The 27746-nt window shown below is 43.5% G+C and overlaps 1 long non-coding RNA gene across 2 annotated transcripts in view; it reads right to left on the bottom strand.

Annotated features, from left to right (window-relative positions):
• Positions 1 to 15288: 15288 nt before the first annotated feature.
• LOC144597306 (uncharacterized) overlaps positions 15289 to 27746 on the bottom strand; it is an 81171-nt gene continuing 68713 nt past the window's right edge. For both annotated transcript variants that reach the window (XR_013547732.1, XR_013547731.1), the window contains 2 exons: positions 25815 to 25957; positions 15289 to 16076 (listed from right to left, as the gene is read on the bottom strand). This is a non-coding gene — a long non-coding RNA (uncharacterized LOC144597306). The remainder of the gene's footprint in view (positions 16077 to 25814; positions 25958 to 27746) is intronic.

Raw genomic sequence — 27746 nt, 5'->3', positions numbered from 1 at the left:
CATGTTCCCAATGTTGGGGGAGTCCAGAACAAGGGGCCACAGTTTAAGAATAAGTGGTAGGCCATTTAGAACGGAGATGAGGAAGAACTTTTTCAGTCAGAGGGTGGTGAAGGTGTGGAATTCTCTGCCTCAGAAGGCAGTGGAGGCCAGTTCGTTGGATGCTTTCAAGAGAGAGCTGGATAGAGCTCTTAAGGATAGTGGAGTGAGGGGGTATGGGGAGAAGGCAGGAATGGGGTACTGATTGAGAGTGATCAGCCATGATCGCATTGAATGGCGGTGCTGGCTCGAAGGGCTGAATGGCCTACTCCTGCACCTATTGTCTATTGTCTATTGTCTTACTGGAATCTTGAGTAAAACACGCAATGCTGAAGGAACTCAGCAGGTCAGACAGCATCTGTGGAGGGAATAGACAGAAAACATTTTGAGTCAGGACCCTTCTTCAGACCGCCATTTGCCTCCACAAATGGTGCCTGACCCATTCAGTTCCTCCAGCTCTTTATGCTTCGAGCTACATATATTAACTCTGTATTCACATGTGGTAGGGTCAGAAATTAAAGAGAAGCAATATAAACTACAAAGAATGAGCTGAAGCAGCAGTGTGATTAAAATTGAAGACTGTTAGAATGTGAAGTTATATTTGAAATAGATGCACAGATCCAGGGAGATGCAGAGTCTCTTGCCCAGAGTAGGTGAATCGAGGATCAGAGGACATAGATTTAAAGTGAAGGGGAAAGATTTAATAGGAATCTGAGGGGTACATTTTTCACACATTGGGTGGTGGGTGTATGGAACAAGCTGCCAGAGGAGGTAGTTGAGGCAGGGACTATCCCAACTTTTAAGAAACAGTCAGACAGGTATATGAATAGTACAGGTTTGGGGGGATATGGACCAAATGTGGGCAGGTGGGACAAGTGTAGCTGGGACATGTTGACTGGTGTGGACAAGTTGGGCTGAAGGGCTGGTTTCCATACTGTATCACTATGACTATGAAGCAGACAGATAACTGGTAGGGAACAAATACATGAAGTTTATAAAGAAAGTGCTAACATTGTACAGCTTTTGGACAAGACAGTTGAGGGGCTGAACACCAATGAAGACATTGAGAGGTGCTGAAACATGCAAGAAACATAACATAGAAACATAGAAAATATGTGCAGGAGGAGGCTATTTGGCCCTTCGAGCAGCACCGTCATTCATTGTGATCATGGCTGATCATCCACAATCAGTAACCCGTGCCTGCCTTCTCTCCATATTCCTTAATTCCGCTAGCCCCTAGAGCTCTATCTAACTCTCTATTAAATTCATCCAGTGAAATAGCCTCCACTGCCTTCTGTGTCAGAGAATTCCACAAATTCATAATTCTCTGCGTGAAAAAGTTATTTTCTCATCTCAGTTTTAAATGGCCTCCCCTTTATTCTTAGACTGTGGCCTTTGGTTCCGGTCTCCCCCAACATTGGGAACATTTTTCCTGCATCTAGCTTGTCCAGTCCTTTCATAATTTTATATGTTTCTATAAGATCCCCTCTCATCCTTCTAAATTCCATGAATACAAGCCCAGTCTTTCCAATCTTTCCTCATATGACAATCCCGCCATCCCGGGGATTACCCTCGTGAACCTACACTGCACTGCCTCAATAGCAAGGATGTCCTTCCTTAAATTAGGAGACCAAAACTGCACACAATACTCCAGATGTGGTCTCACCAGGGCCCTGTACAACTATAGAGGACCTCTTTACTCCTATACTCAAATCCTCTCGAAATGAAGGCCAACATACCATGAGCTTTCTTCACTGCCTGCTGTACCTACAAGTTTCATTTCAGTGACTGGCGTACAAGAACACCCAAGTCTCGTTGCACTTCCCTTTTTCCTACTCTGACAGCATTGAAATAATAATCTGCCTTCTTGTTCTTGCCGCCAAAGTGGATAACCTCACATTTATCTACATTATACTACATCTGCCATGCATCTGCCCAATCACTCAACCTGTCCAAGACACCCTGCAACCTCCGAGCATCCTCTCCGCAGTTCATACTACCACCCAGCTTTGTGTCATCTGCAAATTTGCTAGTATTACTTTTAATTCAATCATCTAAATCATTAATATATATTGCAAATTGTTGCGGCACCAGCACCGAGCCTTGCGGCACTCCACTCGCCACTGCCTGCCATTCTGACAGGGACCCATTTATTCTTACTCTTTGTTTCCTGTCTGCCAACTAATTCTCTATCCATGTCAACACCCTACCTCCAATACCAAGTGCTCTAATTTTGCCCACTAATCTCCTGTGTGGGACCTCATCAAAAGGCTTTCTGAAAGTCCAGACACACTACATCCACTGGCTCTCCTTCATCCTTTTTATTTGTCACATCCTCAAAAAATTTCCCCTTCATAAATTCATGCTGACTTGGACCAATCCTTTTACTGCTATCCAAATGCGTCATTATTACTTCTTTAATAATTGACTCCAGCATCTTCCCCACTACCAATGTCAGGCTAACTGGTCTATAATTCCCTGTTTTCTCTCTCGCTCCTTTCTTGAAAAGTGGGATAACTTTAGCTACCCTCCAATCCACAGGAACTGATCCTAAATCGTTAGAACATTGGAAAATGATCACCAACGCGTACACGATTTCTAGAGCCATGTCCTTGAATACCCTGAGTACCCTGGGATGCAGACCATCAGGCCCTGGGGATTAATCAGCCTTCAGTCCCTTCAATCTACCCAATACTATTTCTCACCTAATGCAAATTTCTTTCGGTTCCTCTGTCTCCCTAAATCCTCTGTCCTCTAGTACATCTGGGAGATCGGTTCTGTCTTCCTTCGTGAAGACAGAACCAAAGTACCTGTCCAACTCTTCTGCCATTTCGTTGTTCACCAAAATAATTTCACCTGTTTCTGCCTTCAAGGGACCCACATTTGCCTTTACTAATCTTTTTCTCTTAACATACCCAAAGAAGCTTTTACTACCCTTCTTTATATTCTTGGCCAGCTTACCCTCGCACTTCATCTTTGAACCCTGTATTGCCCTTTTTGTTACCTTCTGTTGTCCTTTAAAAAATTTCCAATCTTCTGGCTTCCCGCCACTCTTTGATATGTTATACACCGTTTCTTTTAGTTTTATTCCATCCCTAACTTCCCTTGTCAGCCATGGTTGCCTCTTACCCCCGCTTAGAATCTTTCTTCCTCTTTCGAGTACCAAGTTACTTCAGCAAAAATATCGTGACCAGTTCAGAGAGGATGAGAATAGAAATTCTTGGCAAGGAATCTCGCAGTTTATGAGAAAGCAGACAAGCATGATAAATAATAGCTCAATCTGCAAAAGAAGAAGCAGGCCTCATAAATGAAGAAATATTAAATGTAGTATTGAAGTGACAAGATGCAAGGTAGCTCAGGAGATACCATGTTAAGTACAAGTACGATCAAAGAGTGGCACAGTGGCACACCGTGCTGCATTACGGCGCCAAAGACCCAGGTTGGATCCTGACCCTTGAGCGCTGTCTGTACGGAGTTTGTACTTTCTCCCTGTGACTGTGCAGATTTTCTCCGGGTGTTCCAGTTTCCTCCCAAAAAAAGCAGGTTTATGTTAATTGCCTTCTGTAAAATTGTTACTCTGTGTGTAGGATAGTGCTAGTGTACGGGGTGATCGCTGATCAGCGCGGACTCAGTGGGCTGAAGGGCTTGTTTCCACTCTGTATCTCTAAAGTAAAGTAAACTAAACAAAACTAAAGAGAAAGTATATAAAATACAGAGTCACTGGCAGGGCACGCGTAAGGACCAGGGGAAAGAAAAACTGCAGTCAACAGGACACAAGAGGAAGTAAAGATGCTACTGCAGCCACTCAGAGGGCGAACTTTGTTGTTATTTTTGGTAAGTTTTAAAAGTATGCGTTAATGTTCTCTGGTTTGTTTTATGTTGGGGGGGGGGGGGGGTGGGGGAGGGGGTCATGGGGGAAACTTTTTTCAATCTCTTACCTTGCCGGAGATGCGATTGTTTTGTGGGTCGTATCTCCGGTCGCTCTGCGGCCTAACATCATGGAGCTAACGGCCTTGCCTGGGGCTGACTTTGAGCCCCCGCGGGGCATGGACTTACCATCCGAGCATGCGATCCCTTGCCTGGGATCGACACTCTAATGCGGCCTGTGGACTAACATCACGGAGCTCGCAGTCTCGGGTTGAGACAGGTCGGGAGCTCTAAAAGCCGCACGATGTTTGACTGGTCCAGACCCGGGGTAGATCGCCGGCGCGGGGGAGCTGAGATCCCCCCCCCCCCCCGATGCAGGAGCTGGATCGCCCGGACGAGGAAGGCCCGCCGCCGGCTACGGGAGTCAAGATCGTCCCGTCAACGGAAGGTCAGAGGCCCCTGACCGCTGGAGGACAAAGAAGGGAGAGATTGAACTTTTTTTCGCCTTCCATCCCAGTGAGGAATGCAGAGGAGTCACTGTGGTGGATGTTCATGTTAAAATGTATTTTGTGTGTCCTGTTGCTTTTTATTGTTATGACTGTATGGCAAATGAAGTTCCTCGTATGTTGCAAAACATCCTTTACTAATAAAATATTATTGTGATTGTGAAACTGCTTGCGGAATAATCTGTGACTATCATTTTTCTTTAATCATTGTTTAATCCATCATCAGAAGGGTTGTTGTCATGAGGGAACAAATTGATTTTTTTGGATTGAACTACATGTCATCTACTTTATGATTCTATAATGCTGCATCAGCTTCATTTCAATAGTTCTGATTGAAGACTCATAGAGTCATGGAGTGATACAGTGTGGAAACAGACCATTCAGCCCAACTTGCCCACACTGGTATCCTAGCTACACTAGTCCCACATGCCTGCATTTGGTCCATATCCCTCCAAACCTGTCCTATCCATGTACCTGTCTAACTGTATCTTAAACGTTGGAACAGTCCCTGACTCAACTACCTCCTCTAGCAGCTTGTTCCATTCACCCACCACCCTTTGTGCGAAAATGTTACCCCTCACATTTCTATTAAATCTTTTACCCTTCACCTTAAACCTATATCCTCTGGTCCTCCATTCGCCTACTCTGGGCAAGAGACTCAGAGCATCTATCAGATCAAGTCCTCTCATGATTTTATACACCTCAATAAGATCACCCCTCTTACTCCTGCGCTCCAAGGAATAGAGTCCTAGCCTACTCAACCTCTCTCCATAGTTCACACCCTCTAGTCCTGGAAACATCCTCGTGAATCTTCTCTGTACCCTTTCTAGCATGACAACATCTTTTCTATAACATGGCGCCCAGAACTGAACACAATACTCTAAATTAGGGTCATCGACCTGAAACACTGACTAATTTTTCTCCACAAAAAGCGACCTGGCTTGCTGAATATTTTCAGCAACACTTTTTTTTGGTTTTCCAGCATCTGCAATTTTTTTTTTAGTGCATGTACGCATAATGGCTAGTTTCATGTTAGCTGTTGAACATCTCTCTTCTGTAAAAAAATAATCTTGCAAGTAAGAAAAGTACTTATTGGCAGAGATCGCAACTTTTACAATGTATGTGGTAAATGTTTGGGCAGCTAATGTCGAAGGTGCTTTGTACACCACTTACAGCATTTTGCATGTTCAGCAGCTTCCATGTCATGCCATGGGAGACCCAGATCAAACACTTGGCAATGTGCTGGATGTGCATAAAAAGTGTCCAATTCCATCTTGTAATCATAGATAAAATTTGCAAGTAATTCGTTCCCTGGCCTTCATCTGGCACTGACTGTTCCGGGTGATACTGTTGAATTGAAGAGAAGTAGGCTACAGAAGGAGTTACACAGTTCGAGTGCAACGGTGGCACGGTGGCACGGTGGCACAGCGGTAACGTTGCTGCCTTACAGCGCCAGAGACCCGGGTTCGATCCTGACTACGGGTGCTGTCTGTATGGAGTTTGTACGTTGTCCCCGTGACTGTGGGTTTTTTCTGAGATCCACGGTTTCCTCCCACACTTCAAAGACGCACATGTTTGTCAGTTATTGGCTTGGTATAAATGTAAATTGTCCCTAGCGTGTGTAGGATAGTGTTAGTGTGCGGGGAACGCTGGTCGGTGCGGACCCGGTGGACCGCAGGGCTTGTTTCCATGCTGTATCTCTAAACTAAAATAAACATATGGTCAAGAATGTCCACTATCTTGGCCTGCCCCAATTTGCAGCTGTACTGATCAGTCAAGGCTATGACTTCTTGGATTTTCAGGGCTGCACGCAACAGGTAATTATTTTCAGTCTTCCATTTTTTTTAAAAAATAAAAATCATCAAATATACAAAATATTCATAATGATTTTATTTTAAATTGCAGATGCTAGAAATCTGAAATTAAAAAAAGAAAGTGCTGGAAACTATTAGCAGATCAGGTAGCATTCGTGGAAAGATAGTATTAAAGTTCAGGTTAAGCAGGAACTTCATCAGTTCTGATGAAGGATCTTTGGCTTGATCGGTTAACTGTTTCTCCTTCCACTGATACTGCCTGCCCTAGAGTTATAATATCAGAGAGTCATATAGCACAGAAACAGCCCTCCAGCCAACTTGTCCATGCCAACCAAGATCCCCATAGACATTAGTCCCATTTGCCTGCATTTGACCCATATCCCTTTGAGCCTATCCATGCACCGGTTCAAATATCTTTATTATTATTACACCTGTCTCAACTAGTTCCTCAGGCAACTCATTCTCTATATATATATACCACTCTGCTAAATCTTTAGAACATTTTCTGCTCTTATTCTTTAAAATTGGCAAAATCTTGATTGAATTTGTTTGATGTGCAATTCCAATGCATTGATTTAAATTTTAATGCACACTTTTAAATTGAACATCATCCATTAGATGCACTAAACATGGTTTACCAATAATTCAATTAATTCAATAGCACATAATCTAATCCAACCCACAGGTTTATTGACACGCATTAAACGGAATCCAATCTATCTGCTTTGAGAAGTATATTGAATTTGGCAATACAGGCATTTATTTTGTTGGATTAAACAATATGTAATCTACTTTTTAATTTCATTATGTTCGACTGGGTCCATTTTACTCTTGAGTTTATTACATTTTAATTGATTATAATTGCCTGGTTGTTCCCACAATTGCATATTGATAGGTGGAATTTAATGAAAATATCCAAATTTATACGATGACAATGCATAACAAAGTGAATGCAGAAGTGGAAAACTACATCATGGGGAATCCCATCATCTCAAGAACAATTTGTGCTCTCATCTCTGGCACCAGGGTGTGAGATGAATATAACTCGTGACGGCTTTAGTTTAGTTTAGTTTAGTTTAGTTTAGTTTAGTTTAGTTTAGTTTAGTTTAGTTTAGTTTAGTTTAGTTTAGTTTAGTTTAGTTTAGTTTAGTTTAGTTTAGTTTAGTTTAGTTTAGAGATACAGCGCGGCAACAGGCCCTTTGGCCCACCGAGTCTGTGCCGACCAGCCATCCCCGCACACTATTATTGCTTTTATTGTTGGACTGTGTTTTTGGGGGTTTTGGGGTGTGTGATTTGAATGTCTATTTAATGCTTCTATTGTTGGACTGTGTTTTGGGGGGTTTTTGGGGTTGGGTAATTTGGGTGCCTGTTTAGTACTTTTATTGTTGGACTGTGGGTGATTGAATTAACATTTTGTTCAAGATGGCCGCGCCGTTGTGTTTGGCTGCCTGCCACTGTATGTTTCTTTTTTTCCTAGTCAGATGTGCAGCACTTTGGTCAACGTGGGTTGTTTTTAAATGTGCTATACAAATAAATTGACTTGACTTGACTTGACTAATGTGCTATCCTACACACACTCGGGACAATTTACACTTATACCAAGCCAATTAACCAACAAACATGTATGTCATTGGAGTTTGGGAGGAAACCAGAGATCCCGGAGAAAATCCACACAGGTCACAGGGGGCGAACGTACAAACTCCGCACAGACGGCACCCCTAGTTGGGATCGATCCTGGGTCTCTGGCACTGTAAGGCAGCAACTCTGCTGCTGCGCCACCGTACAACGGATGGGTTCTTCATTCCCAGTTGCCATTGCATTCAATTGTGTAAAGTCCATAGGGGCCAGGATTGGAACTTCTTCTCCTTCCTCCACAATGATACTTTATTGTCACCTGTGCCTATGAACAGTGAAATTCTTTATTATTGCATACAACCTGGTAATATCGTGCAGCAGACTACACCTAGACAGTACACAAAGAGTACAGTCTTACCTTCCTGCAGCGGTGAACCCAGCTTGCCCTCCGTGACCCTCTTCCATCTCGCCACCCCCCCCCCCCCCCTCTCCCCCCCTCTCCCCCCCTCTCCCCCCGGTCCCTCCTTGCTCTTGGCAGCTCTCCATCGGGACCCTCTTCGATCTTGCCCCCCCCCCCCACTTCTGGGTCACTCCTTGTTCTCGGGGGCTCCCCACCGGATCACTCTTTGATCTCGCCAGCCCCCCGCAAGGTCCCCCCTTGTTCTGTACTGTGGCCCACCGGGTCCCTCTTCGTTCACGGCAGGTCTCCGCCGGGTCCCACTTTGTTCTCTTGATGGCTCTTCCGCGGGTTGGTCTCGCCGGCTCACCCGCCAGGTTGCTCACAACCCCGCCAGTCGTTCTGCTATGTGGTGCATCCTGGGAACCTTCTGCCGCCCCGTGATTAAGTATGACAAGCCTCCATGACAGAATTGTGCTAATTCGGCCAAGGTGGGAATGGTAAAGCAAAGATGGGCCAGGGGATGTCCGATGGGACAGGCAGGTGGACACTTTGTGAGTTTGGGTGTCCCTCCCTCTGCAAGGTTCCTGGGCTTTCCAATGCCATTCCAAATGCTCTTTCCCCACTTTGAGCAGCCACGCACTGGGGATACACAGGAGTTGCTATGGATGTTGGATTTCTTCAAGGAAGCTTTGACCACATCATTGAATCCTTTTCACTGTCAGCTAAAAAATCTCTTTCCACGATAGGGCTCAAAATGGAGTGCCAGTTTCATCAGTAGGAAAGAACTGCAGATGCTGGTTTAAATCGAAGATAGACACAAAATGCCATGAGTAACTCAGTGGAACAGGCAATATCTCTGGAAAGAAAGAATGGGTGATGTTTCGGGTCTGAAAAAGGGTTTCGACCCGAAACGTCACCCATTCCTTCTCTCCAGAAATGCTGCCTGTTCCACCAAGTTAGTCCAGCATTTTGTGTCTATTGGCAGTTTCATGAGGCAGCTGTCAGCCATGTGAATGGTATGGCCAGCTCATCATGGAAGGCTGATATCTTTGCTTGACAGCGGGGATGTTGGTCTGACGTTGGTCTGGAAGAGGATACTGACATTGGTTATTTATTCTGCCAGTGAATTTGGAGCATTTTCCTCAAATAATGTTGGTAGCACCCTACTGTCCTTGAAGTGCCCATTATAGGTTGTACAGGACTAAGCGCATGGGAGGACACAGTTCACAGCCGCTCGGTTAGCCTTGAAAGGTGAGGAGGAGGAGGAACTTCTTTAGTCAGAGGGTAGTTAATCTGTTGAACTCTTTGCCACAGAGGCCAAGTCAGTGGATATTTTTAAGGCAGAGGTAGACAAATTCTTGATTAGAACTGGTGTCAAGGGCTATGGGGGGCAGGCAGGAAAATGAGATTAGGAGGCAGAGATCAGCCATGATTGAATGGTGGAGCTGACTAGATGGGACGAATGGCCTAATTCTCCTCCTATAACTTGTGAATTTGTGAACATTCGTTGGTGCTACCAATGCTGGGCTCTCCACAATCAATATTCTGTGGTCACTGTTAACCAAAACCAGTGAACCATCCACATAAATACTGTGGCTACGAGAGCATCACAAAGCCTCAATATCCCATGGTGAGTGACGCACAAAAACAAGGCACAAGGTAGGGTAGACGATCAGAACCTCCATTCCGCAGTGGAAATGTTAAAAACATGGGGGCATAGGCTTAAGATGTGATGTGCAAATTTTATAAGAGAGTTCAGGTCAAGTTTTTTACACAGAGGATGGTGGATGACTGAAACGTGCTGCCAAGGGTGGTGGTGGAGGCAGATACAATATTGGCATGTAAGAGGTTTGTAGATATGCACATGGTTATGTAAGGAATGGAGGGGTGTGGGTCATATGCAGGCAGATGAGATTAGTTTAGCTTGGCATTATGTTCAGCACAGACATACATATAGGGTCAAAGGACCTGTTTCTGTCCTGTACTTTTCCATGTGGATTGCAGACTTAATGTATTAAAGCTTTATTAATTAATGTTGTTAATGGACAGTAAATTATACACCAAATCCAATTCGTCCAAGCCTCAATGATAGAGAAAATATCTGTTTCCTGCACGTTTAACAAAAAATTATCCAGTTAGCAAATAAGCATTTTTAAAAATTAGTGCAGATCATAGAGAGAGAATCAATTTAATGGTTTCATGCAAAACCCAGCAGCTGTTTGCCTAACAAATTGAAATAGCCAAGCAAAAATAAGATCTCTGCTTTTCTTTCCCGAGAATTTTGTATTTTGATTACATGATATTGATGGTTTCCCAGTATCCACCTCCCCTCACATCCGGAATCTTGGAATCATCTTTGATCAAACCCTCTCCTTTGACAAACACATCAAACACATCACCAAGACAGCCTTCTTCCACCTCAAAAACATCGCCCGTCTCCGTCCATCCCTCTCCTCCACAGCTGCAGAAACCCTCATCCACGCCTTCATCACCTCCCGTCTGGACTACTGTAACAGCCTCCTCTATGGTTCACCCTCAAAAATCATCAACAAACTACAACACATCCAGAACTCTGCTGCCCGTCTACTCACCCACTCCCCGATCCGTGACCATATCACCCCCGTCCTTTACAAGCTCCACTGGCTCCCCATCCCCCAGAGAATCCAGTACAAAATCCTCCTCATGACCTACAAAGCCCTCCATAACCTGGCCCCATCCTACCTGATTGACCTCCTCCACAGACACACTCCAACCCGTAACCTCCGCTCTGCTGCTGCTAACCTCCTGTCCCCCCTCCCCCCCAACCTGGACCAAACTCAGATCCTGGGGGGACAGGGCTTTCTCCATCGCTGCTCCCACACTATGGAACTCACTACCCCAAACCGTCAGAGACTCCTCCTCACTCACCACATTCAAAACATCACTGAAGTCTCATTTGTTCAGCACTGCCTTCAATTACTTATTTATCTATTTATTTTCTTTTATGTTTTAGTAAACCTTGTAAAGCGTCTGAGTGTTTAGAAAAGCGCTATATAAATGTAATGCATTATTATTATTATTATTATGATTATGGATTATTATTATTATTTCCTCAGGACCCATGTTACAGCAGACCAGTATTTGAGCTAGTTAAAAATACAAATATACAAATGTACATGAAGGTCAGCAAAAATCCAGTGAAGAATAATTAATTTTTTTGAATAGTATAGAGCAACAGTTGAGTGGCAGCAGGAAGGAACAAAATATTGATTTCTATCTGCAAAATGCTTGGTGGGAGTGTACGGTGTGGGCAAGGGCAAATATTTAGAATAGCAATCAATCTTATCAAAAATGTGCGTCAGTACAAGTCAGGAGGTTATTAAAAAGGTGAAATGAAAGATTTACACTGTAAAAGCAATATTGCAAAGGTGGTCAACCCATCTGGATAATGAGACCAAACATGGCCCAACTCTCTAGTTATTGACATTTCAATACGTATCTGGCTGCTTCATATTTCATGCAAAGGTGCACGTAAGAACCTGTCCTTGTCTGTAACCTTGTTCAAGATTCCAGCAACTGTAAAGAGGGAGCCTATAATTAGCTGATATGCTGTTCCTTTGCTTCTCCCAAGAGATGATCATCACTGCGCCCTCCTCCTGCCTGGACAGGTGTGACAGAAACGCTGAAGTGGCAGAAATAGATTAATTATATGCACATTAAATGCAACATGAAAAATAAGATATTTCACTGTGTTCTGACAACAGCAAAAAAGGAATGGTAAAGTACAGTAAAACAACTCCTACCAGAATATCTGAAATCCAAATGCCATCTGAAATCCCAACTTTCTCTCAGACAAAGTCGCATGCCGGCTGCTTTGTTATGGCCATCTCACATTAAAATAAATCACCAATCAGCAGTTTGTATTCCTCAAAATGAAGCTGAGGAACTGAATGGAACTCAGAGACACTCCCAACAATAGAAGACCAGATCTTCACCTGCTTTCTCAACCTAGGACCTCAGATGCCCTGACTTTGACAATGTTGGCCTGAGTAAGACATAATGGACAGGTTTAGTTTAGTTTAGTTCTAAGGTCATAAGGTCATAGGATTAGGAGTAGAATTAGGCCATTCGGCCCATCAAGTCTTCTCCACCATACAATCATGGCTGATCTATCTCTCCCTCAGAACTCCATTCTCCTGCCTTCTTCCCATAACCTCTGACACCTGCACTAATCAAGAATCTATCTATTTCTGCCTTAGAAATATCCACTGATGGCCTCCACAGCCCTCTGTGGCAAATAATACCACAGATTCACCACCCTCTGACTATAGAAATTTCTCCTCATCTTCCTAAAAGAACGTCCTTTAATTCTGAGGCTCTGACCTCTAGTCCTAGAATCTCTCACTACTGGAAACATCTTCTCCACAACTACTCTATCTAAGCCTTTCACTTTGAGAGATACTGCGCGGAAACAGGCCCTTTGGCCCACCAAATCTGCACATTAACACTATCTTACATACTCTAGGACCAATTTACATTTATACCAAGGCTATCAACCTACAAACCTGTGCATCTTTTGATTGTGGGAGGGAACTGAAGATCTCGGAGAAAAACCACGCGGTCACGGGGAGAATGTACAAACTCCGTAAAGACAGCACCCGTAGTCGGGATCGAACCTGGGTCTCTGGCATAGAAAGCGATGTAAAGCAGCAACTCTACCGCTGTGCCACCGTGCCTCCCCAAGTGCCGGCAGGTGATGACAAACCCAAAGAATATGGCAATGAGAGCACTTTCTTCTGGAAGGGAAAACCTGAAGTGGAACAATATCTCTAAGGAGAAGATGGTGCCATCACGAATTAGCTCATCTAACAACTCAATGACACCTCCAGTGGAACAAAGGGACATCGAATGACATCTAGTTCACATTAACCCAGCACATAGCAGTTGTCAGTGCATCCACTCTGTTATTGGAAGCTACAAACAAGACCAAGGAGAATTTCTACTCCAACCTTGAGAAGACCTAGACCATGGTAGGCTTTTCCCTTTGAGAGTGGGGAAGATTCCAACAAGGGGACATAACTTCAGAATTAAGGGACAAAAGTTTAGGGGTAACATGAGGGGTAACTTCTTTACTCAGAGGATGGTGGCTGTGTGGAATGAGCTTCCGGTGGAAGTGGTGGAGGCAGGCTCGATTTTATTATTTAAGAGTAAATTGGATAGGTATATGGATGGAAGGGGATTGGAGGGTTATGGTCTGAGAGCAGGTAGATGAGACTAGGTCAGAGAAAGTGGTCGGCGTGGACTGGTAGGGCCGAACGGGCCTGTTTCCGTGCTGTAATTGTTATATGGTTATATGGTTATATGAGCTGGCATGGAGATAAGCTAATCCATCTGAGTGACTTCAGTGCCAGCCTCAGGAAGGATGCTAACTTCAGGCTGGACATGATTGCCCACTTCAGCATTTATGTCACACCTGTACTTCAAAATGAAGTTCTCCTGCGAAGAAATGTGTAGGACACAATCTTGTGACAACCTACGGCCCGCTTCATCGGAGGGATAAGAATGAGGACATCCTCGATCTAGGCACTGTCACCAGTTATATTATGTTATCGTCTAACCAAGAAAGCATGAGGATATTTGTATCATTTGAACCATGACAGCAATAGATGGCAGTTGGATTCACCTTGTCTAATCCTTGCTGTTGTTTCAATTAGCCAGGTACCAAAATAGTGGTGGCCACCAAAATGTTGCAGCAAGAAAATCAACATCAAACATCTCGAGAATCCCAAACCCCACCAAGAATCCTTTTCTCACTCAGAACCTGATAAACGATCTGATGCCCACCACCACCACTGCCTCACACAACAAAAAAGAACAGAACGTGTTGTGCCCAGAATCAGGTTCACCTTTAAGTCCATCAGCCATTTCTTAATAAGATGGTAGTTTCTTTACAAACCTAGAGTCCTGTGCTACCATCTAGTGGCTCGGCTTGAAACAAGTTAACTTAAAGGGTCAGGCAGATTCTCTGGAGGACATGTTTTGGGTTAGGATCCTTCTACAGACTGATGCTAAAATGTTTTGAACTCGCCATTTAAACTGCTCTGGTTTGCATCTGTGCAATTGCTGTTCTGAAAAGTGAAAATAAAACAGATTCTTTGCAGCTATATTTTTTTACTTTTACACTTGCTGACTGATTAATACCATTAAAGATTTCATTAATGTTACTTCTGATATAATACTCAAAGATGTTAGTGAGGCCACATCTGGAGCATTGTGTTAGGTTTTGGTTACCCTGCTATAGGAAGGATGGTTTTCAGCTATCAAGAGTGCGGAAAAGATTTATGTTGTCAGGTCTTGAGGGCCTGTGCTATAGGGAGCAGTTGAACTGGCTAGGACTTTATTCCTTGCAGCACAGGATAATGAAGGAGTGACCTTACAGAGGTGCAAAGATTATGAGGAGAAAAGATATGGTGAATGCACAGAATCTTTTACCAGGAGTAGGCGAATCAAGAATCAGGGAAATAAGTTTAAGGTGAGAGAGGAAAGATTTATTAGGAATCTGACAGGCAACTTTTTCACAAAGAGAGCGGTGGGTATATGGAACGAGTTGCGAGAAGAGGTAATTGAGGCAGGCAATATAACAACATTTAAATGACATTTGGACAGGTACATGGACATGGATTAGAAGGTTATGGGCCAAACACAGGCAGGTGGGACTAGTAGAGATGGGCCATCTTGGTCAGCATGGGCAAATTGGGCCAAAGGGCCTCTTTCTATGCTGTAGGTCTTTATTACTCTATGACTCTAGTAACTTTTCAGAAACTGGATGAAAATCAACAAAGATAGACAAAATGCTGGAGTAACTCAGCGGGACAGGTAGCATGTCTGGAGAAAAGAAAATCAACAAGCTGCCTCAGGACAATCAATAGTACCATCCACTGAATATATTTTGAATGGATTGGTTTTCAGTTGCATGTATCTCATGAGGCATTTGACTCTATTTTGTATTCACTTTTAAATGTTAAATATTGCTGCTGTTTGGAGCTGGTTGTGTTAAATCAAGTTCTTTACCTTCAGTCTGAATAATCACACGTAATACTGGATCAGCACATCAGATTTATTCCACAGTGGGGTTCTTCCCGCGAGGATCTCCAGAAATAATACTAGTGTCTGAAAAGGTCTCAACTCAGGGGAGGGGAAGAACAACTTTTCCACGATTGTTTACTATTTTATACAGAAAGGAAAAAGGGGCGTAACAGATAAAATTAAGGACCAATTACAAATCTAATACAATTCCCATGGTTACAGAGAAAACAAAATCATTGATACAGGTCACATGTTCAGAAACCAAACCATTAATATAAGTCACATGCTTTTGGAGAAACGCATCAATTTACCTAGAGTGGATTCAAAAATGTTCCTACTTTCACACGCACCCATATAAGGAGTTGTTATTAAGAAATAAACTTTCTTAAACTCTATACACGAGCAATCTCGCAGCTGCATGACCTTGCTTTACCGTTTCAATACACAACACTCACACAGTCAGACAGAGTAGTGGGAGAGTAATTTAAGGACAATAGGCCCATCTCTTCTGTACACTCCTTATCATTCGTAAAGGGACAAACACATTCTGTTCCCAAGGATAACATTTCTGCCACAAGCATCCATCTTACTGCTTTCCACTGAAAATAAGCATTCATTTTACATTAGCTAAAACAACAAAAGAAACCATCTCTACTACAACAAAATATCAATATCTCTAATTGACTATATCAGCTAATAGCATAGATTCTCAGTTGGATGTCCTACCAATGTGAGCCGGCTTCATTCATCTTCTTACATTGATTGCAGATCAGATTCCGTAGAATGCATTTCCAACATCGACTGCACATCCTGCTAAAAAAATACTGACTTCAACTTTAGCTTTTCAAAGCTTATTGCTTGCGCGTTCCTTACACAGTGAAGTGAATACTTCCAACGGCTGTTAATTGCTTATCTGTACGTGCTCAATGTATGTTGTATACCGTTGAGCAAAAGAGGCCAGTATATGATTGCAACACCAAAATGGAGCTCACTCCACACAACCCAATGCGCATGGCAAACTGAACGTTCCTGATCATAATTTTTCCATTCCCTTCTCACTGGCTGTGAATCTTATTCCTGAATCCTTTAGGAAGCCCCAACTGGTTGTGGGCAAGAGTACAATGTCAAGAGTACAACTTCGGAGTGTCAGGATCAGAAAAGGTACTAACTCCATCCATGGCTTGGAAGGGCAGAGGTAAATCACAATGCACCTCTGCTGATAAATTGCTTGGAGGCTCATATTGTCGACCCCCCCCCCCCCCCCCCCGTGGTGAGCCCTGTCAACTGACCTCAGTCAGGCGGAACGACAACAAACAGAGACAGCAGAAGCAGAAGCAACATACAAGCAACATACTAGGAGAATGGAGAACCAGCTGGGAACAGACTTCGCGACCTCACTGTCGCACCGAACACCACAGCCCCACCCGGCTCGGACATGCCCCGCAAAGAGAGGGCCGCCCTGAACAACCTCCGTACAGGGGTCGGCCGGTTCAACGCCAACATGCATCGTTGGGGGTTGCGTTCATCAGCAGCCTGCATGTGTGGAGCAGACCAGCAAATAGCGCAGAACGTCATTTTCGACTTTGCTGTCCTACGCCCTCTGGTGGAGGGATAGATCTTACGGTCCTCGACAACAGCACATTAAACTGCATCTGGAGGGCGTTACATTACTTCTGCTGCCTCAAACGCAAGAAGAAGAAGCTTGGAGCACAATCTTATAACAATCTACATTCTGTTCTAATCAGAGAGAAAAGAGGGCGAACACCTTAGATCCAGGCACTGGCATCTATTACATTATGTGTGAAGAATAGACCCAAAACATCCAGAGATGCTGCCTGGCCCGCTGAGTTACTCCAGCTTTTTGTGTCTATCTTTGGTGTAAACCAGCATCTCCAGTTCCTTCCCACGATACGATACGATACAATAAATCTTCATTCTTTCCCGGAGGGAAATTGGTCTGTTGACAGTCACAACACACAAGATACACAAAAACGAAATTAAAAGTGAAAAGAAAAAGACAAACGACTGTTGGTTGGCTGGCATGTGCACAGCTCCTTCACTGGAACGAATGAACAAACAAATAAACAAACACAGACTTATCCCATGGGCAGATTCCAAACTAGAGTCCCCCCCCCCCCTCCCCCTCCCCTTATACCGGGACCCCTTTGTTTCTCCCATCGTCCCTCACAGCGATCCCCCCAGTCCTCCATTGTTCTTCACAGCAGTCTCCCCAAGCTGGGTCCACATTGTCTTCCCCTCCCCCCCTCACGCTCATCGACTGCGAGGCCCCACCGCCATCGAGGCTCCCATTGCCACTGAGGCCTACATTGCCGCCAAGGCCCACTCTGCCGCCTCCAAAGATGTCATCTGCATATGTGGCACTGAACCACAAACTATGGGGCATCTATTGAGATGTCCTCTATTGGAGCACGAATGCAAAGCTGAGGACCTTGCAGAGAACGATCATATTGCTAAGAGTTGTGTTCAGCTTTGGCTGAAACACAATATCTAGCATGTGTGGACACGACAAGAAGAAGAAGGAAGTTAGCTGGATCAATCACTGCCTAATTACCATTTTTGGTTACATCAGTTGACGTCAAAAGAATGGTGGGCCATTGCTCTCTAACAAAATGTTTAAGAGAGGCATGAGGAGATAGTTTCTGAGGGTGATTATCGTTGGTTTAAAGGATGCATAGGACTAAAGCCCTTATGTAACTGGGATCAGGAATGAGCAGTCCTGTTCCTCCCAACATTCGGGGGCAAGAAACAGAGTAACACTGTTCATCTGTTTGGCCTATACAGATGTAGGATTATATTCAGATACCGACCGGTCCAGTTCACAACCAACGTGAGAATTGTTTTGGGATTGTGATTTGAACATTGCACCCTGAGGTTTATGTATTGAAGAGCCCCTCTCCACCCTTCACCTGCGTGCACTAGGAAGAAAATCCTGCATTTAAAATGATGATGGGTGGAAGCTGTTCAGCAGCAACATTCCTACTGTGGACACAAAAAGCTGGAGTAACTCAGCGGGACAGGTAGCATCTCTGAAGAGAAGGAATGGGTGACGTTTCGGGTCGAGACCCTTCTTCAGACAGATATTCCTAATGTGTTTGAGTTCAGTGCAATACCTGGCAAAGATCTGCAGAGAACTTTTAATACTAGATCGATTAGTATGGCTGCTGGGAATTAATTGAGAATTATTGCATGGGCCAAGTTATTTTTGTTTAATTCCTATCATAATGCGAGATCAATACCAATTTTTTTTAAACTGTATGTAGAAAGATTTGGCTGTTCTTAATTAAGGGCAAGCTTAATTTATTTCACTGTATTTAAATAAGAAGGTTATAAATGTCATTATTGGATTTCCCTCACCCTTAAGTTATGTTCAAATATAAAACATATATGATATCCCTCGTAAAATATAGGGAGCAGAATCCACATTCATTTCTTTATCTCTCACATTTATAAATCAACTACATTTTGGTTTAGTTACCAGTCAGTTATCTCTTCTGAGCATTTTTCAATCTGAATGGAGCAACTTTCTTCGGTCTGTTATAGAGTCATAAAGTCATCTAATAGAGAAACAGACACTTTGGCCCAACCTGTCCATGATGGCCAAGATGCCGCATCTAAGTGGTCCAATTTTCCTGTCATTGAGCCCATACTCCCTCTAAACGTTAGAGAAACAAGGTACTGCAGATGCTGGTTTACAAAAAAAGGTACAAGGTGCTGGAGTAACTACAACAAAAAAAAAGACACATAGTGTTGGAGTAACTCTGCAAAAACAAGACAACAAGTGCTGGGATAACTCTGAAGATGGGTCCCAACCTGAAAATCAACTATCCATGTTCTCCAGAGATGCTGATTGGCCTGCTGAGTTACTCCAGCACTTTGGGTCTTTTTTTCCCCCTTTAAACCTTTCCTATCCATGTACCTGTCCAAGTGTATTTTAAATGCTGTTGTAGTCCTTGCCTCAACTACCTCCTCATAATTCAAATCCCCCAATACTGAAAATCAACTCAATGGCATTGTCTTCAGGTCTATAATATCCTCTCTATTTCTCATATGGGAAAACATGGAAAAGAAAGCAAACAATCTCACCTTTCAGGCAAGTATAGTGATGAGCTCATATTTCACCTGGGCAGTTTGCAGCCCAGTGGTATGAACATTGACTTCTTCAACTTTAGATAGTTCCTCTGTCCCTCTCTTCCCCTCTCCCTTCCCAGATCTCCCACTGTCTTCCTGTCTCCACCTATATCCTTCCTTTGTCCCGCCCCCCTGACATCAGTCTGAAGAAGGGTCTCGACCCAAAACGTCGCCCATTCCTTCTCTCCTGAGATGCTGCCTGACCTGCTGAGTTACTCCAGCATTTTGTGAATAAAGATCTAATCATTACCTCTGCTGATTTGCATTCTAGACTTTGGCTGTGCATTTCAAAGCTCTATTTGGTATTCTTGATTACTGCTTTGGCACAATTGGATGGATTTATAACTGAAGCTAGTTTCTTTCAATTTCCCGGATTATCTTAGAGTAACTCAGCGGGACAGGCACTGGAGAGAAGGAATGGGTGATGTTTTGGGTCGAGACCCTTCCTCAGACATCTCAGATCCAAGACGATTCAACAGATTTGACAAGCCTAAAACGTCAATTCTGTTTCTCTTTCCATGGGTATTGCCATCCATCTTTCTTTTGCACCTGGTGGTACTTCATTGTTATAAGGGCTAAATTCTATTACTTCCACTCCTTTGCACTTAAATGCCTTCTGTAGATTCTGGATCGGTTACATCCATTGCCATACACCACCTCTCACCCCCCCCCCACCAACCTCCCCCTCCCCTCCACCAACCTCCCCCTCCCCTCCACCAACCTCCCCCTCTCCTCCACCCCTCCCCCCCCCCCCTCTTCCTGCCCTCCCACCACCTTCTCCTAATTTGTAATCAGCTCCAAAGTTAATTTAGGATCTCATTTCTAAATCCTGGTCACTTGTTTATATTGGACAATAGTATCTTCTTTGCAGAGCATAATTGTAAATTAATTTATTAATTGAGCAATTACAATAAAATAAACAGCAATGCAAATCACTCTGACAAATACTGTAGTTTCCTATCCTTCAAATAATTTTGTATTTACTCCCAGGATTTACCTCTCATCTCCTCCATTTTCACATCTAATGAATAGACTTCCATCTGGAACAAGTTTTTCTGAAGCTATTAGTGAGGATATTGGTCTACCTGGATTGTCTGAAACCATGGTGACTGCCGTTCACTATGCTTTTCATATCATATCATATCTATACAGCCGGAAACAGGCCTTTTCGGCCCTCCAAGTCCGTGCCGCCCAGTGATCCCCGTACATTAACACTATCCTACACCCACTAGGGACAATTTTTACATTTACCCAGCCAATTAACCTACATACCTGTACGTCTTTGGAGTGTGGGAGGAAACCGAAGATCTCGGAGAAAACCCACGCAGGTCACGGGGAGAACGTACAAACTCCTTACAGTACAGCACCCGTAGTCAGGATCGAACCTGAGTCTCCGGCGCTGCATTCGCTGTAAAGCAGCAACTCTACCGCTGCGCTACCGTGTCATACAGTTAACCCTCAGGTTAACAAAGTTAATTATTTTACATTCAATAGGAATAAGAACAATGAACTGGCTGTTACTAGTGAAAATCCGGTACAAAAACTCTGAAAGGTAAACAGAATATACAGACCTGTACAGATCATATAAGCAGATATGGAAAGAACAACAGAATTCACATGTGTACGAAGGAACAGGAGATGTGTAAGAAAGAACTGCAGATGCAGGTTTAAAATCAAAGGTAGACACAAAATGCTAGAGTAACTCAGCGGGACAGGCACTGGAGAGAAGGAATGGGTGACGTTTTGGGTCGAGACCCTTCCTCAGACATCTCAGATCCAAGACGATTCAACAGATTTGACAAGCCTAAACCTTCAATTCTGTTTCTCTTTCCATGGGTACTGCCTGATCTGCTTGGTGTTTCCAGCACTTTCTGCTTTTATATTAATCCATTGCTGTGTCAGGCTGATATATCAACATTGTAAGTGGCACTTACACTTACCATATCAACATAGGTATCATTATAGCCTCTTTCAACTATCCAGGATCTCTCCTTGCCGAGTAATTCCTTCGCCATCAGTCTGTGCGTTTTACAAATCTTCCCTCGTTACTTTCTGCAATCCAGATTCAACTCTATCTCTCCTCTGAGAATTATTTACTCTCAGTTCATTTATCTAATCTTGGACGTTCATCCTGTTTGTCATAAAAAACACTTTTTTCCTTGGGATATCTTTGAAAAAGTCCATTGCTCATGTATTGTCTTATCGATTCTTGAAGGAAGTAGCTATTAAGAATATTTATGTCCTAATATTTGTCAATTATCATTCTCTATGGTTTACAACCTCCCATAGATTATCCTCTCAATTTTATTGTTGAGTTTGAAATAAATCCTTTTCATTACATTCACCTCCAACTCTACATTTTTGAGATCTCTCTGAGCATCTTTTTATCATCGTTTAACCGTATGCTTGTAAAGTTTAGTTCAGTTTGGAGATACGACGCAGAAATAGGCCCTTTGGCCCACCGAGTCCGCACCGACCAGCAATCCCCGCACATTAACACTATCCTACACAATCTAGGGACAATTTACATTTATACTACAAACCCGTACGCCTATTAACCTACAAACCCGTACGTCTTTAGAGTGTGGGAGGAAACCAAAGATCTCTGAGGAAACCCATGTGGTCACGGGGAGAACGTACAAACTCCATACAGACAGCACCTGTAGTTGGGATTGAACCCGGGCCTACGCTACTGTTAGCGCTGTAAGGCAGAAATTCTACCACTGTGCCACCGTGCCGCCCTAAATATTTTTTGAATCCCAGTTGTCCCCTTCTAAAAGCCTCAAATCAGGAGAAGGCAACCAAGAAGACATCAGTCACTGGCAGGAGGGAGGGGAGGAGAGCCTGCCTGAGACTACTCAGCATCTCAAGGAGGTCAGCAGCAGAGTTGAAGGTGGCATGACAATTCAGAAAGCATGGGAGGACTATGTGGGCATTTCCATTAATTTACCATTTAATAGCTTCAATTTAAAAAAAGGAGACATGGTCCTGTAGAAACAAGGAGCTGCAGACACTGGTTAATACACAAAAGGACACAAAGTGTGGAGTAACTCAGCAGGTCAGGCAGCATCTCTGGAGAACATGGATGATACATGGTCACATGTGGACACACGATCGCATACAAACAACATGGATACAGGATCCTGTAATTTTGTGGAAGGTCATTGGGAATGGTCATTGGGTCTTGGTGTAACGGAAGGGAAGCTTGGACCCATGGAGATCGTCCCCTGTGCTACATGGAAAATCAAGAACATTTCCAATAACTGTTGTGACCTTTCTCTGCTGGACATAAATCCAGCTGCAGCTGCTGGGTAATTGTGTGATGGAGTTGGAACTGCAGTTGGGTTCACTTTGGACCATTCATGATGCTGGGATGTGCACGCTTGGCAATTTCACAGGTGATGACTCCACAGGTACAAATGAGAATTGATGATCGCCAGGCTAGGCAGAAAAGAGCAGGAGGTGTCGAGCCATCCCCTTCTCCGGCCAACAGACTATCTCAAGAGAAATGGGAGATGAATTCAACAGAACTTCAGTGATCTACCATGTCATCTTTTATCCGATTAATTCAATCATTTGATGACTATTCACTTGACATCCATTGATTTTTAAATCAATTACTACAATTTAAATTGCTCCTGGTATTTTCCTAACTTTTAGTTGTTACTAGACAAAGTGGACCCGTTGGGCCCAAACCTCTCCTGCATTGGTGCAGCACCCTGTCTTCCCCCCCCCCTCCCCTCTCTCCTCAACCCCCCCTCCCTTCTCCCCACTCCCCCCTTCCCCCTCCCTCCTCCCCACCCATCCCCTCCTTTTAAACTTTAAAATGTGAATAACTTTAAAAATATAACACCGATTTCAATAAAACTACTTGCATTATCACTAAAGTGACAATGGTGAGTAAGGTGGGCCTACAATTGTTGCGCTATCGTGTACCGTTTTGGCTGATGTTCAGTCACAAACAAGATAACAAAATGAGAGTTTTAGTATATAGATTAAGCTTGAAAATAGTTGCAAGTTGCTGGTTGGATGACGTTTACACAAACTATCTTAAATATTGAGCGGCACAGTGGCGCAGCAGCAGAGCAGTTGCCTCACAGAGCCAGAGGCAACTGAAAATAATTCTTCAGACTGGGTCTCGACCCGAAACGTCACCCATTCCTTCTCTCCAGAGTTGCTGCCTGTCCCGCTGAGTTACTCCAGCTTTTTATGTCAAGCTTTCTCATCCTTTGGCACCAAGTATGGACAAAGGTGGAGGAAATCAACCCATCTTAAATTTTATTAGGATTATGTAAATCGGCTAAATAAACGAATCCGTTCTCATTTCTACTATAGCACTTCACTAAAAATCACCCTCTAAAACAAAAGTAAATTTTGATTCATTTATATTGTCTTGAAGCAAATTCTGATTTGATTCTGTATACAGTATATTTATTTTTTATTGTCAGCTCAATATAAACATTTATTGTTCAACTCCAGGACGTAAACCATTTTATTAAGTAATTATAACAATGTTGTTGAAAGCTTCAAGTTCAGGGTTTTGCTATGTATAGTGAAGTTATGCTTCCTAGTTTAAGTTTCAGTGCTACCTTATAAGTACAAGATGTTATGCTGAACAAAATAACTGAAAATGCCCTAAAGGTGTAATTAAGTGAAGTAAGGAATAGAATTATGGGGTCATATTAAGAATAAGTGCAAACATCACAAAATAAAAGGTTATATCATTCATCAAATGCAAACTATTTTAACTATTGAGGCAGTAGAGAAGGTTCAGTAATCATCTGTGGTGAACTATACACAAAACTAAACGTGGACTTGGATTATATGCTTATTTGAAAACACTTTCAAGTTTGCTTGAAAATGTAACCTTTCATATTTGGATGTGTTTACATATCTCAAATTTGGATGTGTTTACATATCTCAAAACAAATGTTGGATCCTATGCATAGATAGATAATAATATTTCTCAATATTTAGTTTAGTTTAGTTTGGTTGAGAAATGTAGCATGGAAAAAGGCCCTTCAGCCTACCAAACCCATGCTGACCATCAATCAAAGGCTTCAAAGGTTTCAAAGGTCTTTTATTGTCACATGGACCAATTGAGGTATAGTGATATGTGAATTACCATACAGCCCTATGAAAAAAAACAACAACACACACAACTAAATAAAAGTTAACATAAACATCCACCACAGCAGATTCCCCCCATTCCTCACTGTGATGGAAGGCAAAAAAAAGTCTCATTTTCTTCCTCTTTATTCTCCAGCAGTCGGGGCAGTCGAACCATCCGTCGGGCGGTCGAAGCTCCCGCAGCCGGTGGTTGAAGCCCCCGCATCAGGGCGGTCGAAGCCCCCGCGTTGGGGCGGCCGAAGCTCCTGCAGCTTGGTGTTCACGAAGTTGGTCATTAACCAGAGACCGCGGGCTCCATGAGGTTAAGTCCACAAGCACCCACGGTTGGAGCTCAGAGGTCGATCCCTGGCAAAGGGATCGCCGGCTCCGCGATGTTAAAATCCCGCAGGCTCCCCGCAGTGGAGCTCTCAAAAGTCAGTCTCCAGCAAAGGCCGCCAACTCCTCGATGTTCGGCCGCAGTGTGAACGGTGATACGATAGCGGCACGGTAGCGCAGCGGTAGAGTTGCTGCTTTACAGCGAATGCAGCGCCGGAGACTCAGGTTCGATCCTGACTACGGGTGCTGCACTGTAAGGAGTTTGTACGTACTCCCCGTGACCTGCGTGGGTTTTCTCCGAGATCTTCGGTTTCCTCCCACACTCCAAAGACGTACAGTATGTAGGTTAATTGGCTGGGTAAATGTAAAAATTGTCCCTAGTGTGTGTAGGATGGTGTTAATGTGCGGGGATCGCTGGGCGGCACGGACTTGGTGGGCCGAAAAGGCCTGTTTCCGGCTGTATATATATGATATGATATGGAAAGAAATCGCATCTCTGTCGAGGTAAGAGATTAGAAAAGGTTTCCCCCATCCCCACACCACCCCCCCTACATAAAACAGGCTAAAGAACACTAAAAACATACAGTTATCACCTACAATTAAAACACAAAGAAGGAAGGGGCCAGACAGACTATTGGCGAGGCAGCCATTCCTCGGTGGTCACTAGTTTTATGTTATCCCACTTTCTACTTCACTCCCTACACTAGGGGAAAATTTAACTAGAAACCTGTACGTCACAGGGATTGGGAAGAAACTGGAGCACCTGGAGGACACCCACACAGTGACAGGGAGAACATGCAAACACAACCCAGACAACATCTGAAGTCAGGATCTAACCTAGGTCTGTGTTGTAGAAAGGGAGGATGATAGAAAGTAAAAAACATAAAGAACCACAAATTCAAGCCCAACCAGCACCCCCCTCCTCCTTCCCAATCTTTGCACACCCCCAATCCTTACTTTCTGCTCGTCTTTAATTTCATGTTTCACGTATCTTGTTGTGTTTTATGACTGTTGGCAGACCAATTTCCCTCCTGGGATAAATAAAGTTCTATCGTATCGTATCGTGTCGTGCCGTATCTTCATCCCCACACTTCCTGATTCTAGTTAATAGAAGATGGAAAAGAGAAGATGGAGGTCATTCACTGCCAACAACGGGGCCTCTTACTTCAGTCGGGGTGCACGCCTTATCATTCTGTCTCAGCTTCAGTTGTAACGTTAGCCAGGCTGACAACGGGAATGACAGCAGCTGAAGGGAGGACGAGAACTACAGAATGAAACTGAATACATTTCCGGCACCGCCTGCAGGCAAAGAGAAGTGTCTCAAGCAAACATTTAAAATATCCCAGCAATTGATAGATCTTTCTCATCCCATCTTCTGTTGCCCTCCACCGCACACAACCCCATTTGCTTGCCCCACACTCTTTTAGGAAGCCGCCTGTGCTTTTCTCTCATCCTTCTACTATCTCTCCAGGCCCCTTCTTCCCTCCACTCCCAATACATCCCATTCTTCTGTTAACATGCATCTGACTTCCAATGTGTTCCTCCAGCCACCATGCTCTATCGGGCCACCCATCTGACAGCCAGTTCCTCTCCACCATTCTTTTCTGACTACAACTGCTGGATAGTCAGTTCTTTCAATAATTTGAGAAGACCTGAGAGAAGCCGATGTTCAGAGTTGCCCAAAGACTGCTCTGCCAAATCCCCACTCTCAAACCACTTAATTTATGGGCGGCACAGTGGCGCAGCAGTAGAATTGCTGCCTTACAGCGCCAGAGACCCGGTTCGATCCTGACTGCGGGTGCTGTCTGTACGGAAATTGTACGTTCTCCCCGTGATTACGTGCATTTTCCCCGGGTGCTCCAGTTTCCTCCCACACTCTAAAGATGTTCAGGTTTGTAGGTTAATTGGCTTGGGTAAAAATTGTAAATTGGCCCTAGTGCATAGGATAGTGCTCGGTTTGTGCAAGGGCCTGTTTCCATGCTGTATCTCTAAACTAAATTTCAGATCTACAATATAGAGTGCTTTCTCATGAATGTATGTTTATTTACCATGGGATACAGGTTTACCATCAACCCATGTGCTGGAAGTATAACTCACTAGCAGCTTGCATTGCACTCATTTTTTGAAATTCGACTGAAGTCCAATGAACAACTTAATACCTGTTGAAATTGTTAATAACATACATGATGCATTTTGCACAAATGGCCAGGGACATATTTCTAACTCCATGTTAATTTGGATTATCATGTTTTTTTGGTAAACGTGAACAATTCAGTGAAAATTAAGACAATTAATAAGATTAAGTTCTGCGTATCCTAAAAGCCTTTGAACATTCTTTTTAAAAATGCCAATATTTATGATGGTAAAGAGAATCCATCGAAAAATATAAACCCAGGTTTTGATGGAATCCAATAGTCTAAATATAAATTCAGCCTAGATTTGCAGTTAAGAAAAAGACTATAAATGATTACAATCAAGCCGTCTGCAGTTTACAGATACAGGATAAAGGGTATATTATTTAGTGCAGGATAAAGTCCAATAAAGTCCAATTAAAGATAGTTCAAAGGTCTCCAATGAGATAGATGGGATGTCAGGCCTACTGATAAGAAGATGGTTCAGTTGCCTGAAAATTGTCCCTTGATCTGGAGATATGCATTGTCTAATTACTGTACATCTTGCCTGGTGGTGGAGGGTAGAAGAGGGAGTGACCGGGGTGAGACTGGACCTTGATTATGCTGGTGGCTTTGTCAGGGCAGCGTAAAGTGTAGATGGAGTCCATGAAAGGGAGGTTCGTTTGCGTGATGGTCTGGCTATGTCCACAACTCTGCAATTTTCTCCAGTCTTGGATGGAGCTGTTGCCCCAAACCATGCTGTGATGCATTCTTATAA

The sequence above is a fragment of the Rhinoraja longicauda genome, chromosome 1 (assembly GCF_053455715.1).
Source record: "Rhinoraja longicauda isolate Sanriku21f chromosome 1, sRhiLon1.1, whole genome shotgun sequence".
Lineage (NCBI taxonomy): Eukaryota > Metazoa > Chordata > Chondrichthyes > Rajiformes > Arhynchobatidae > Rhinoraja > Rhinoraja longicauda.
This window is presented reverse-complemented; position numbering and strand designations above follow the sequence as displayed.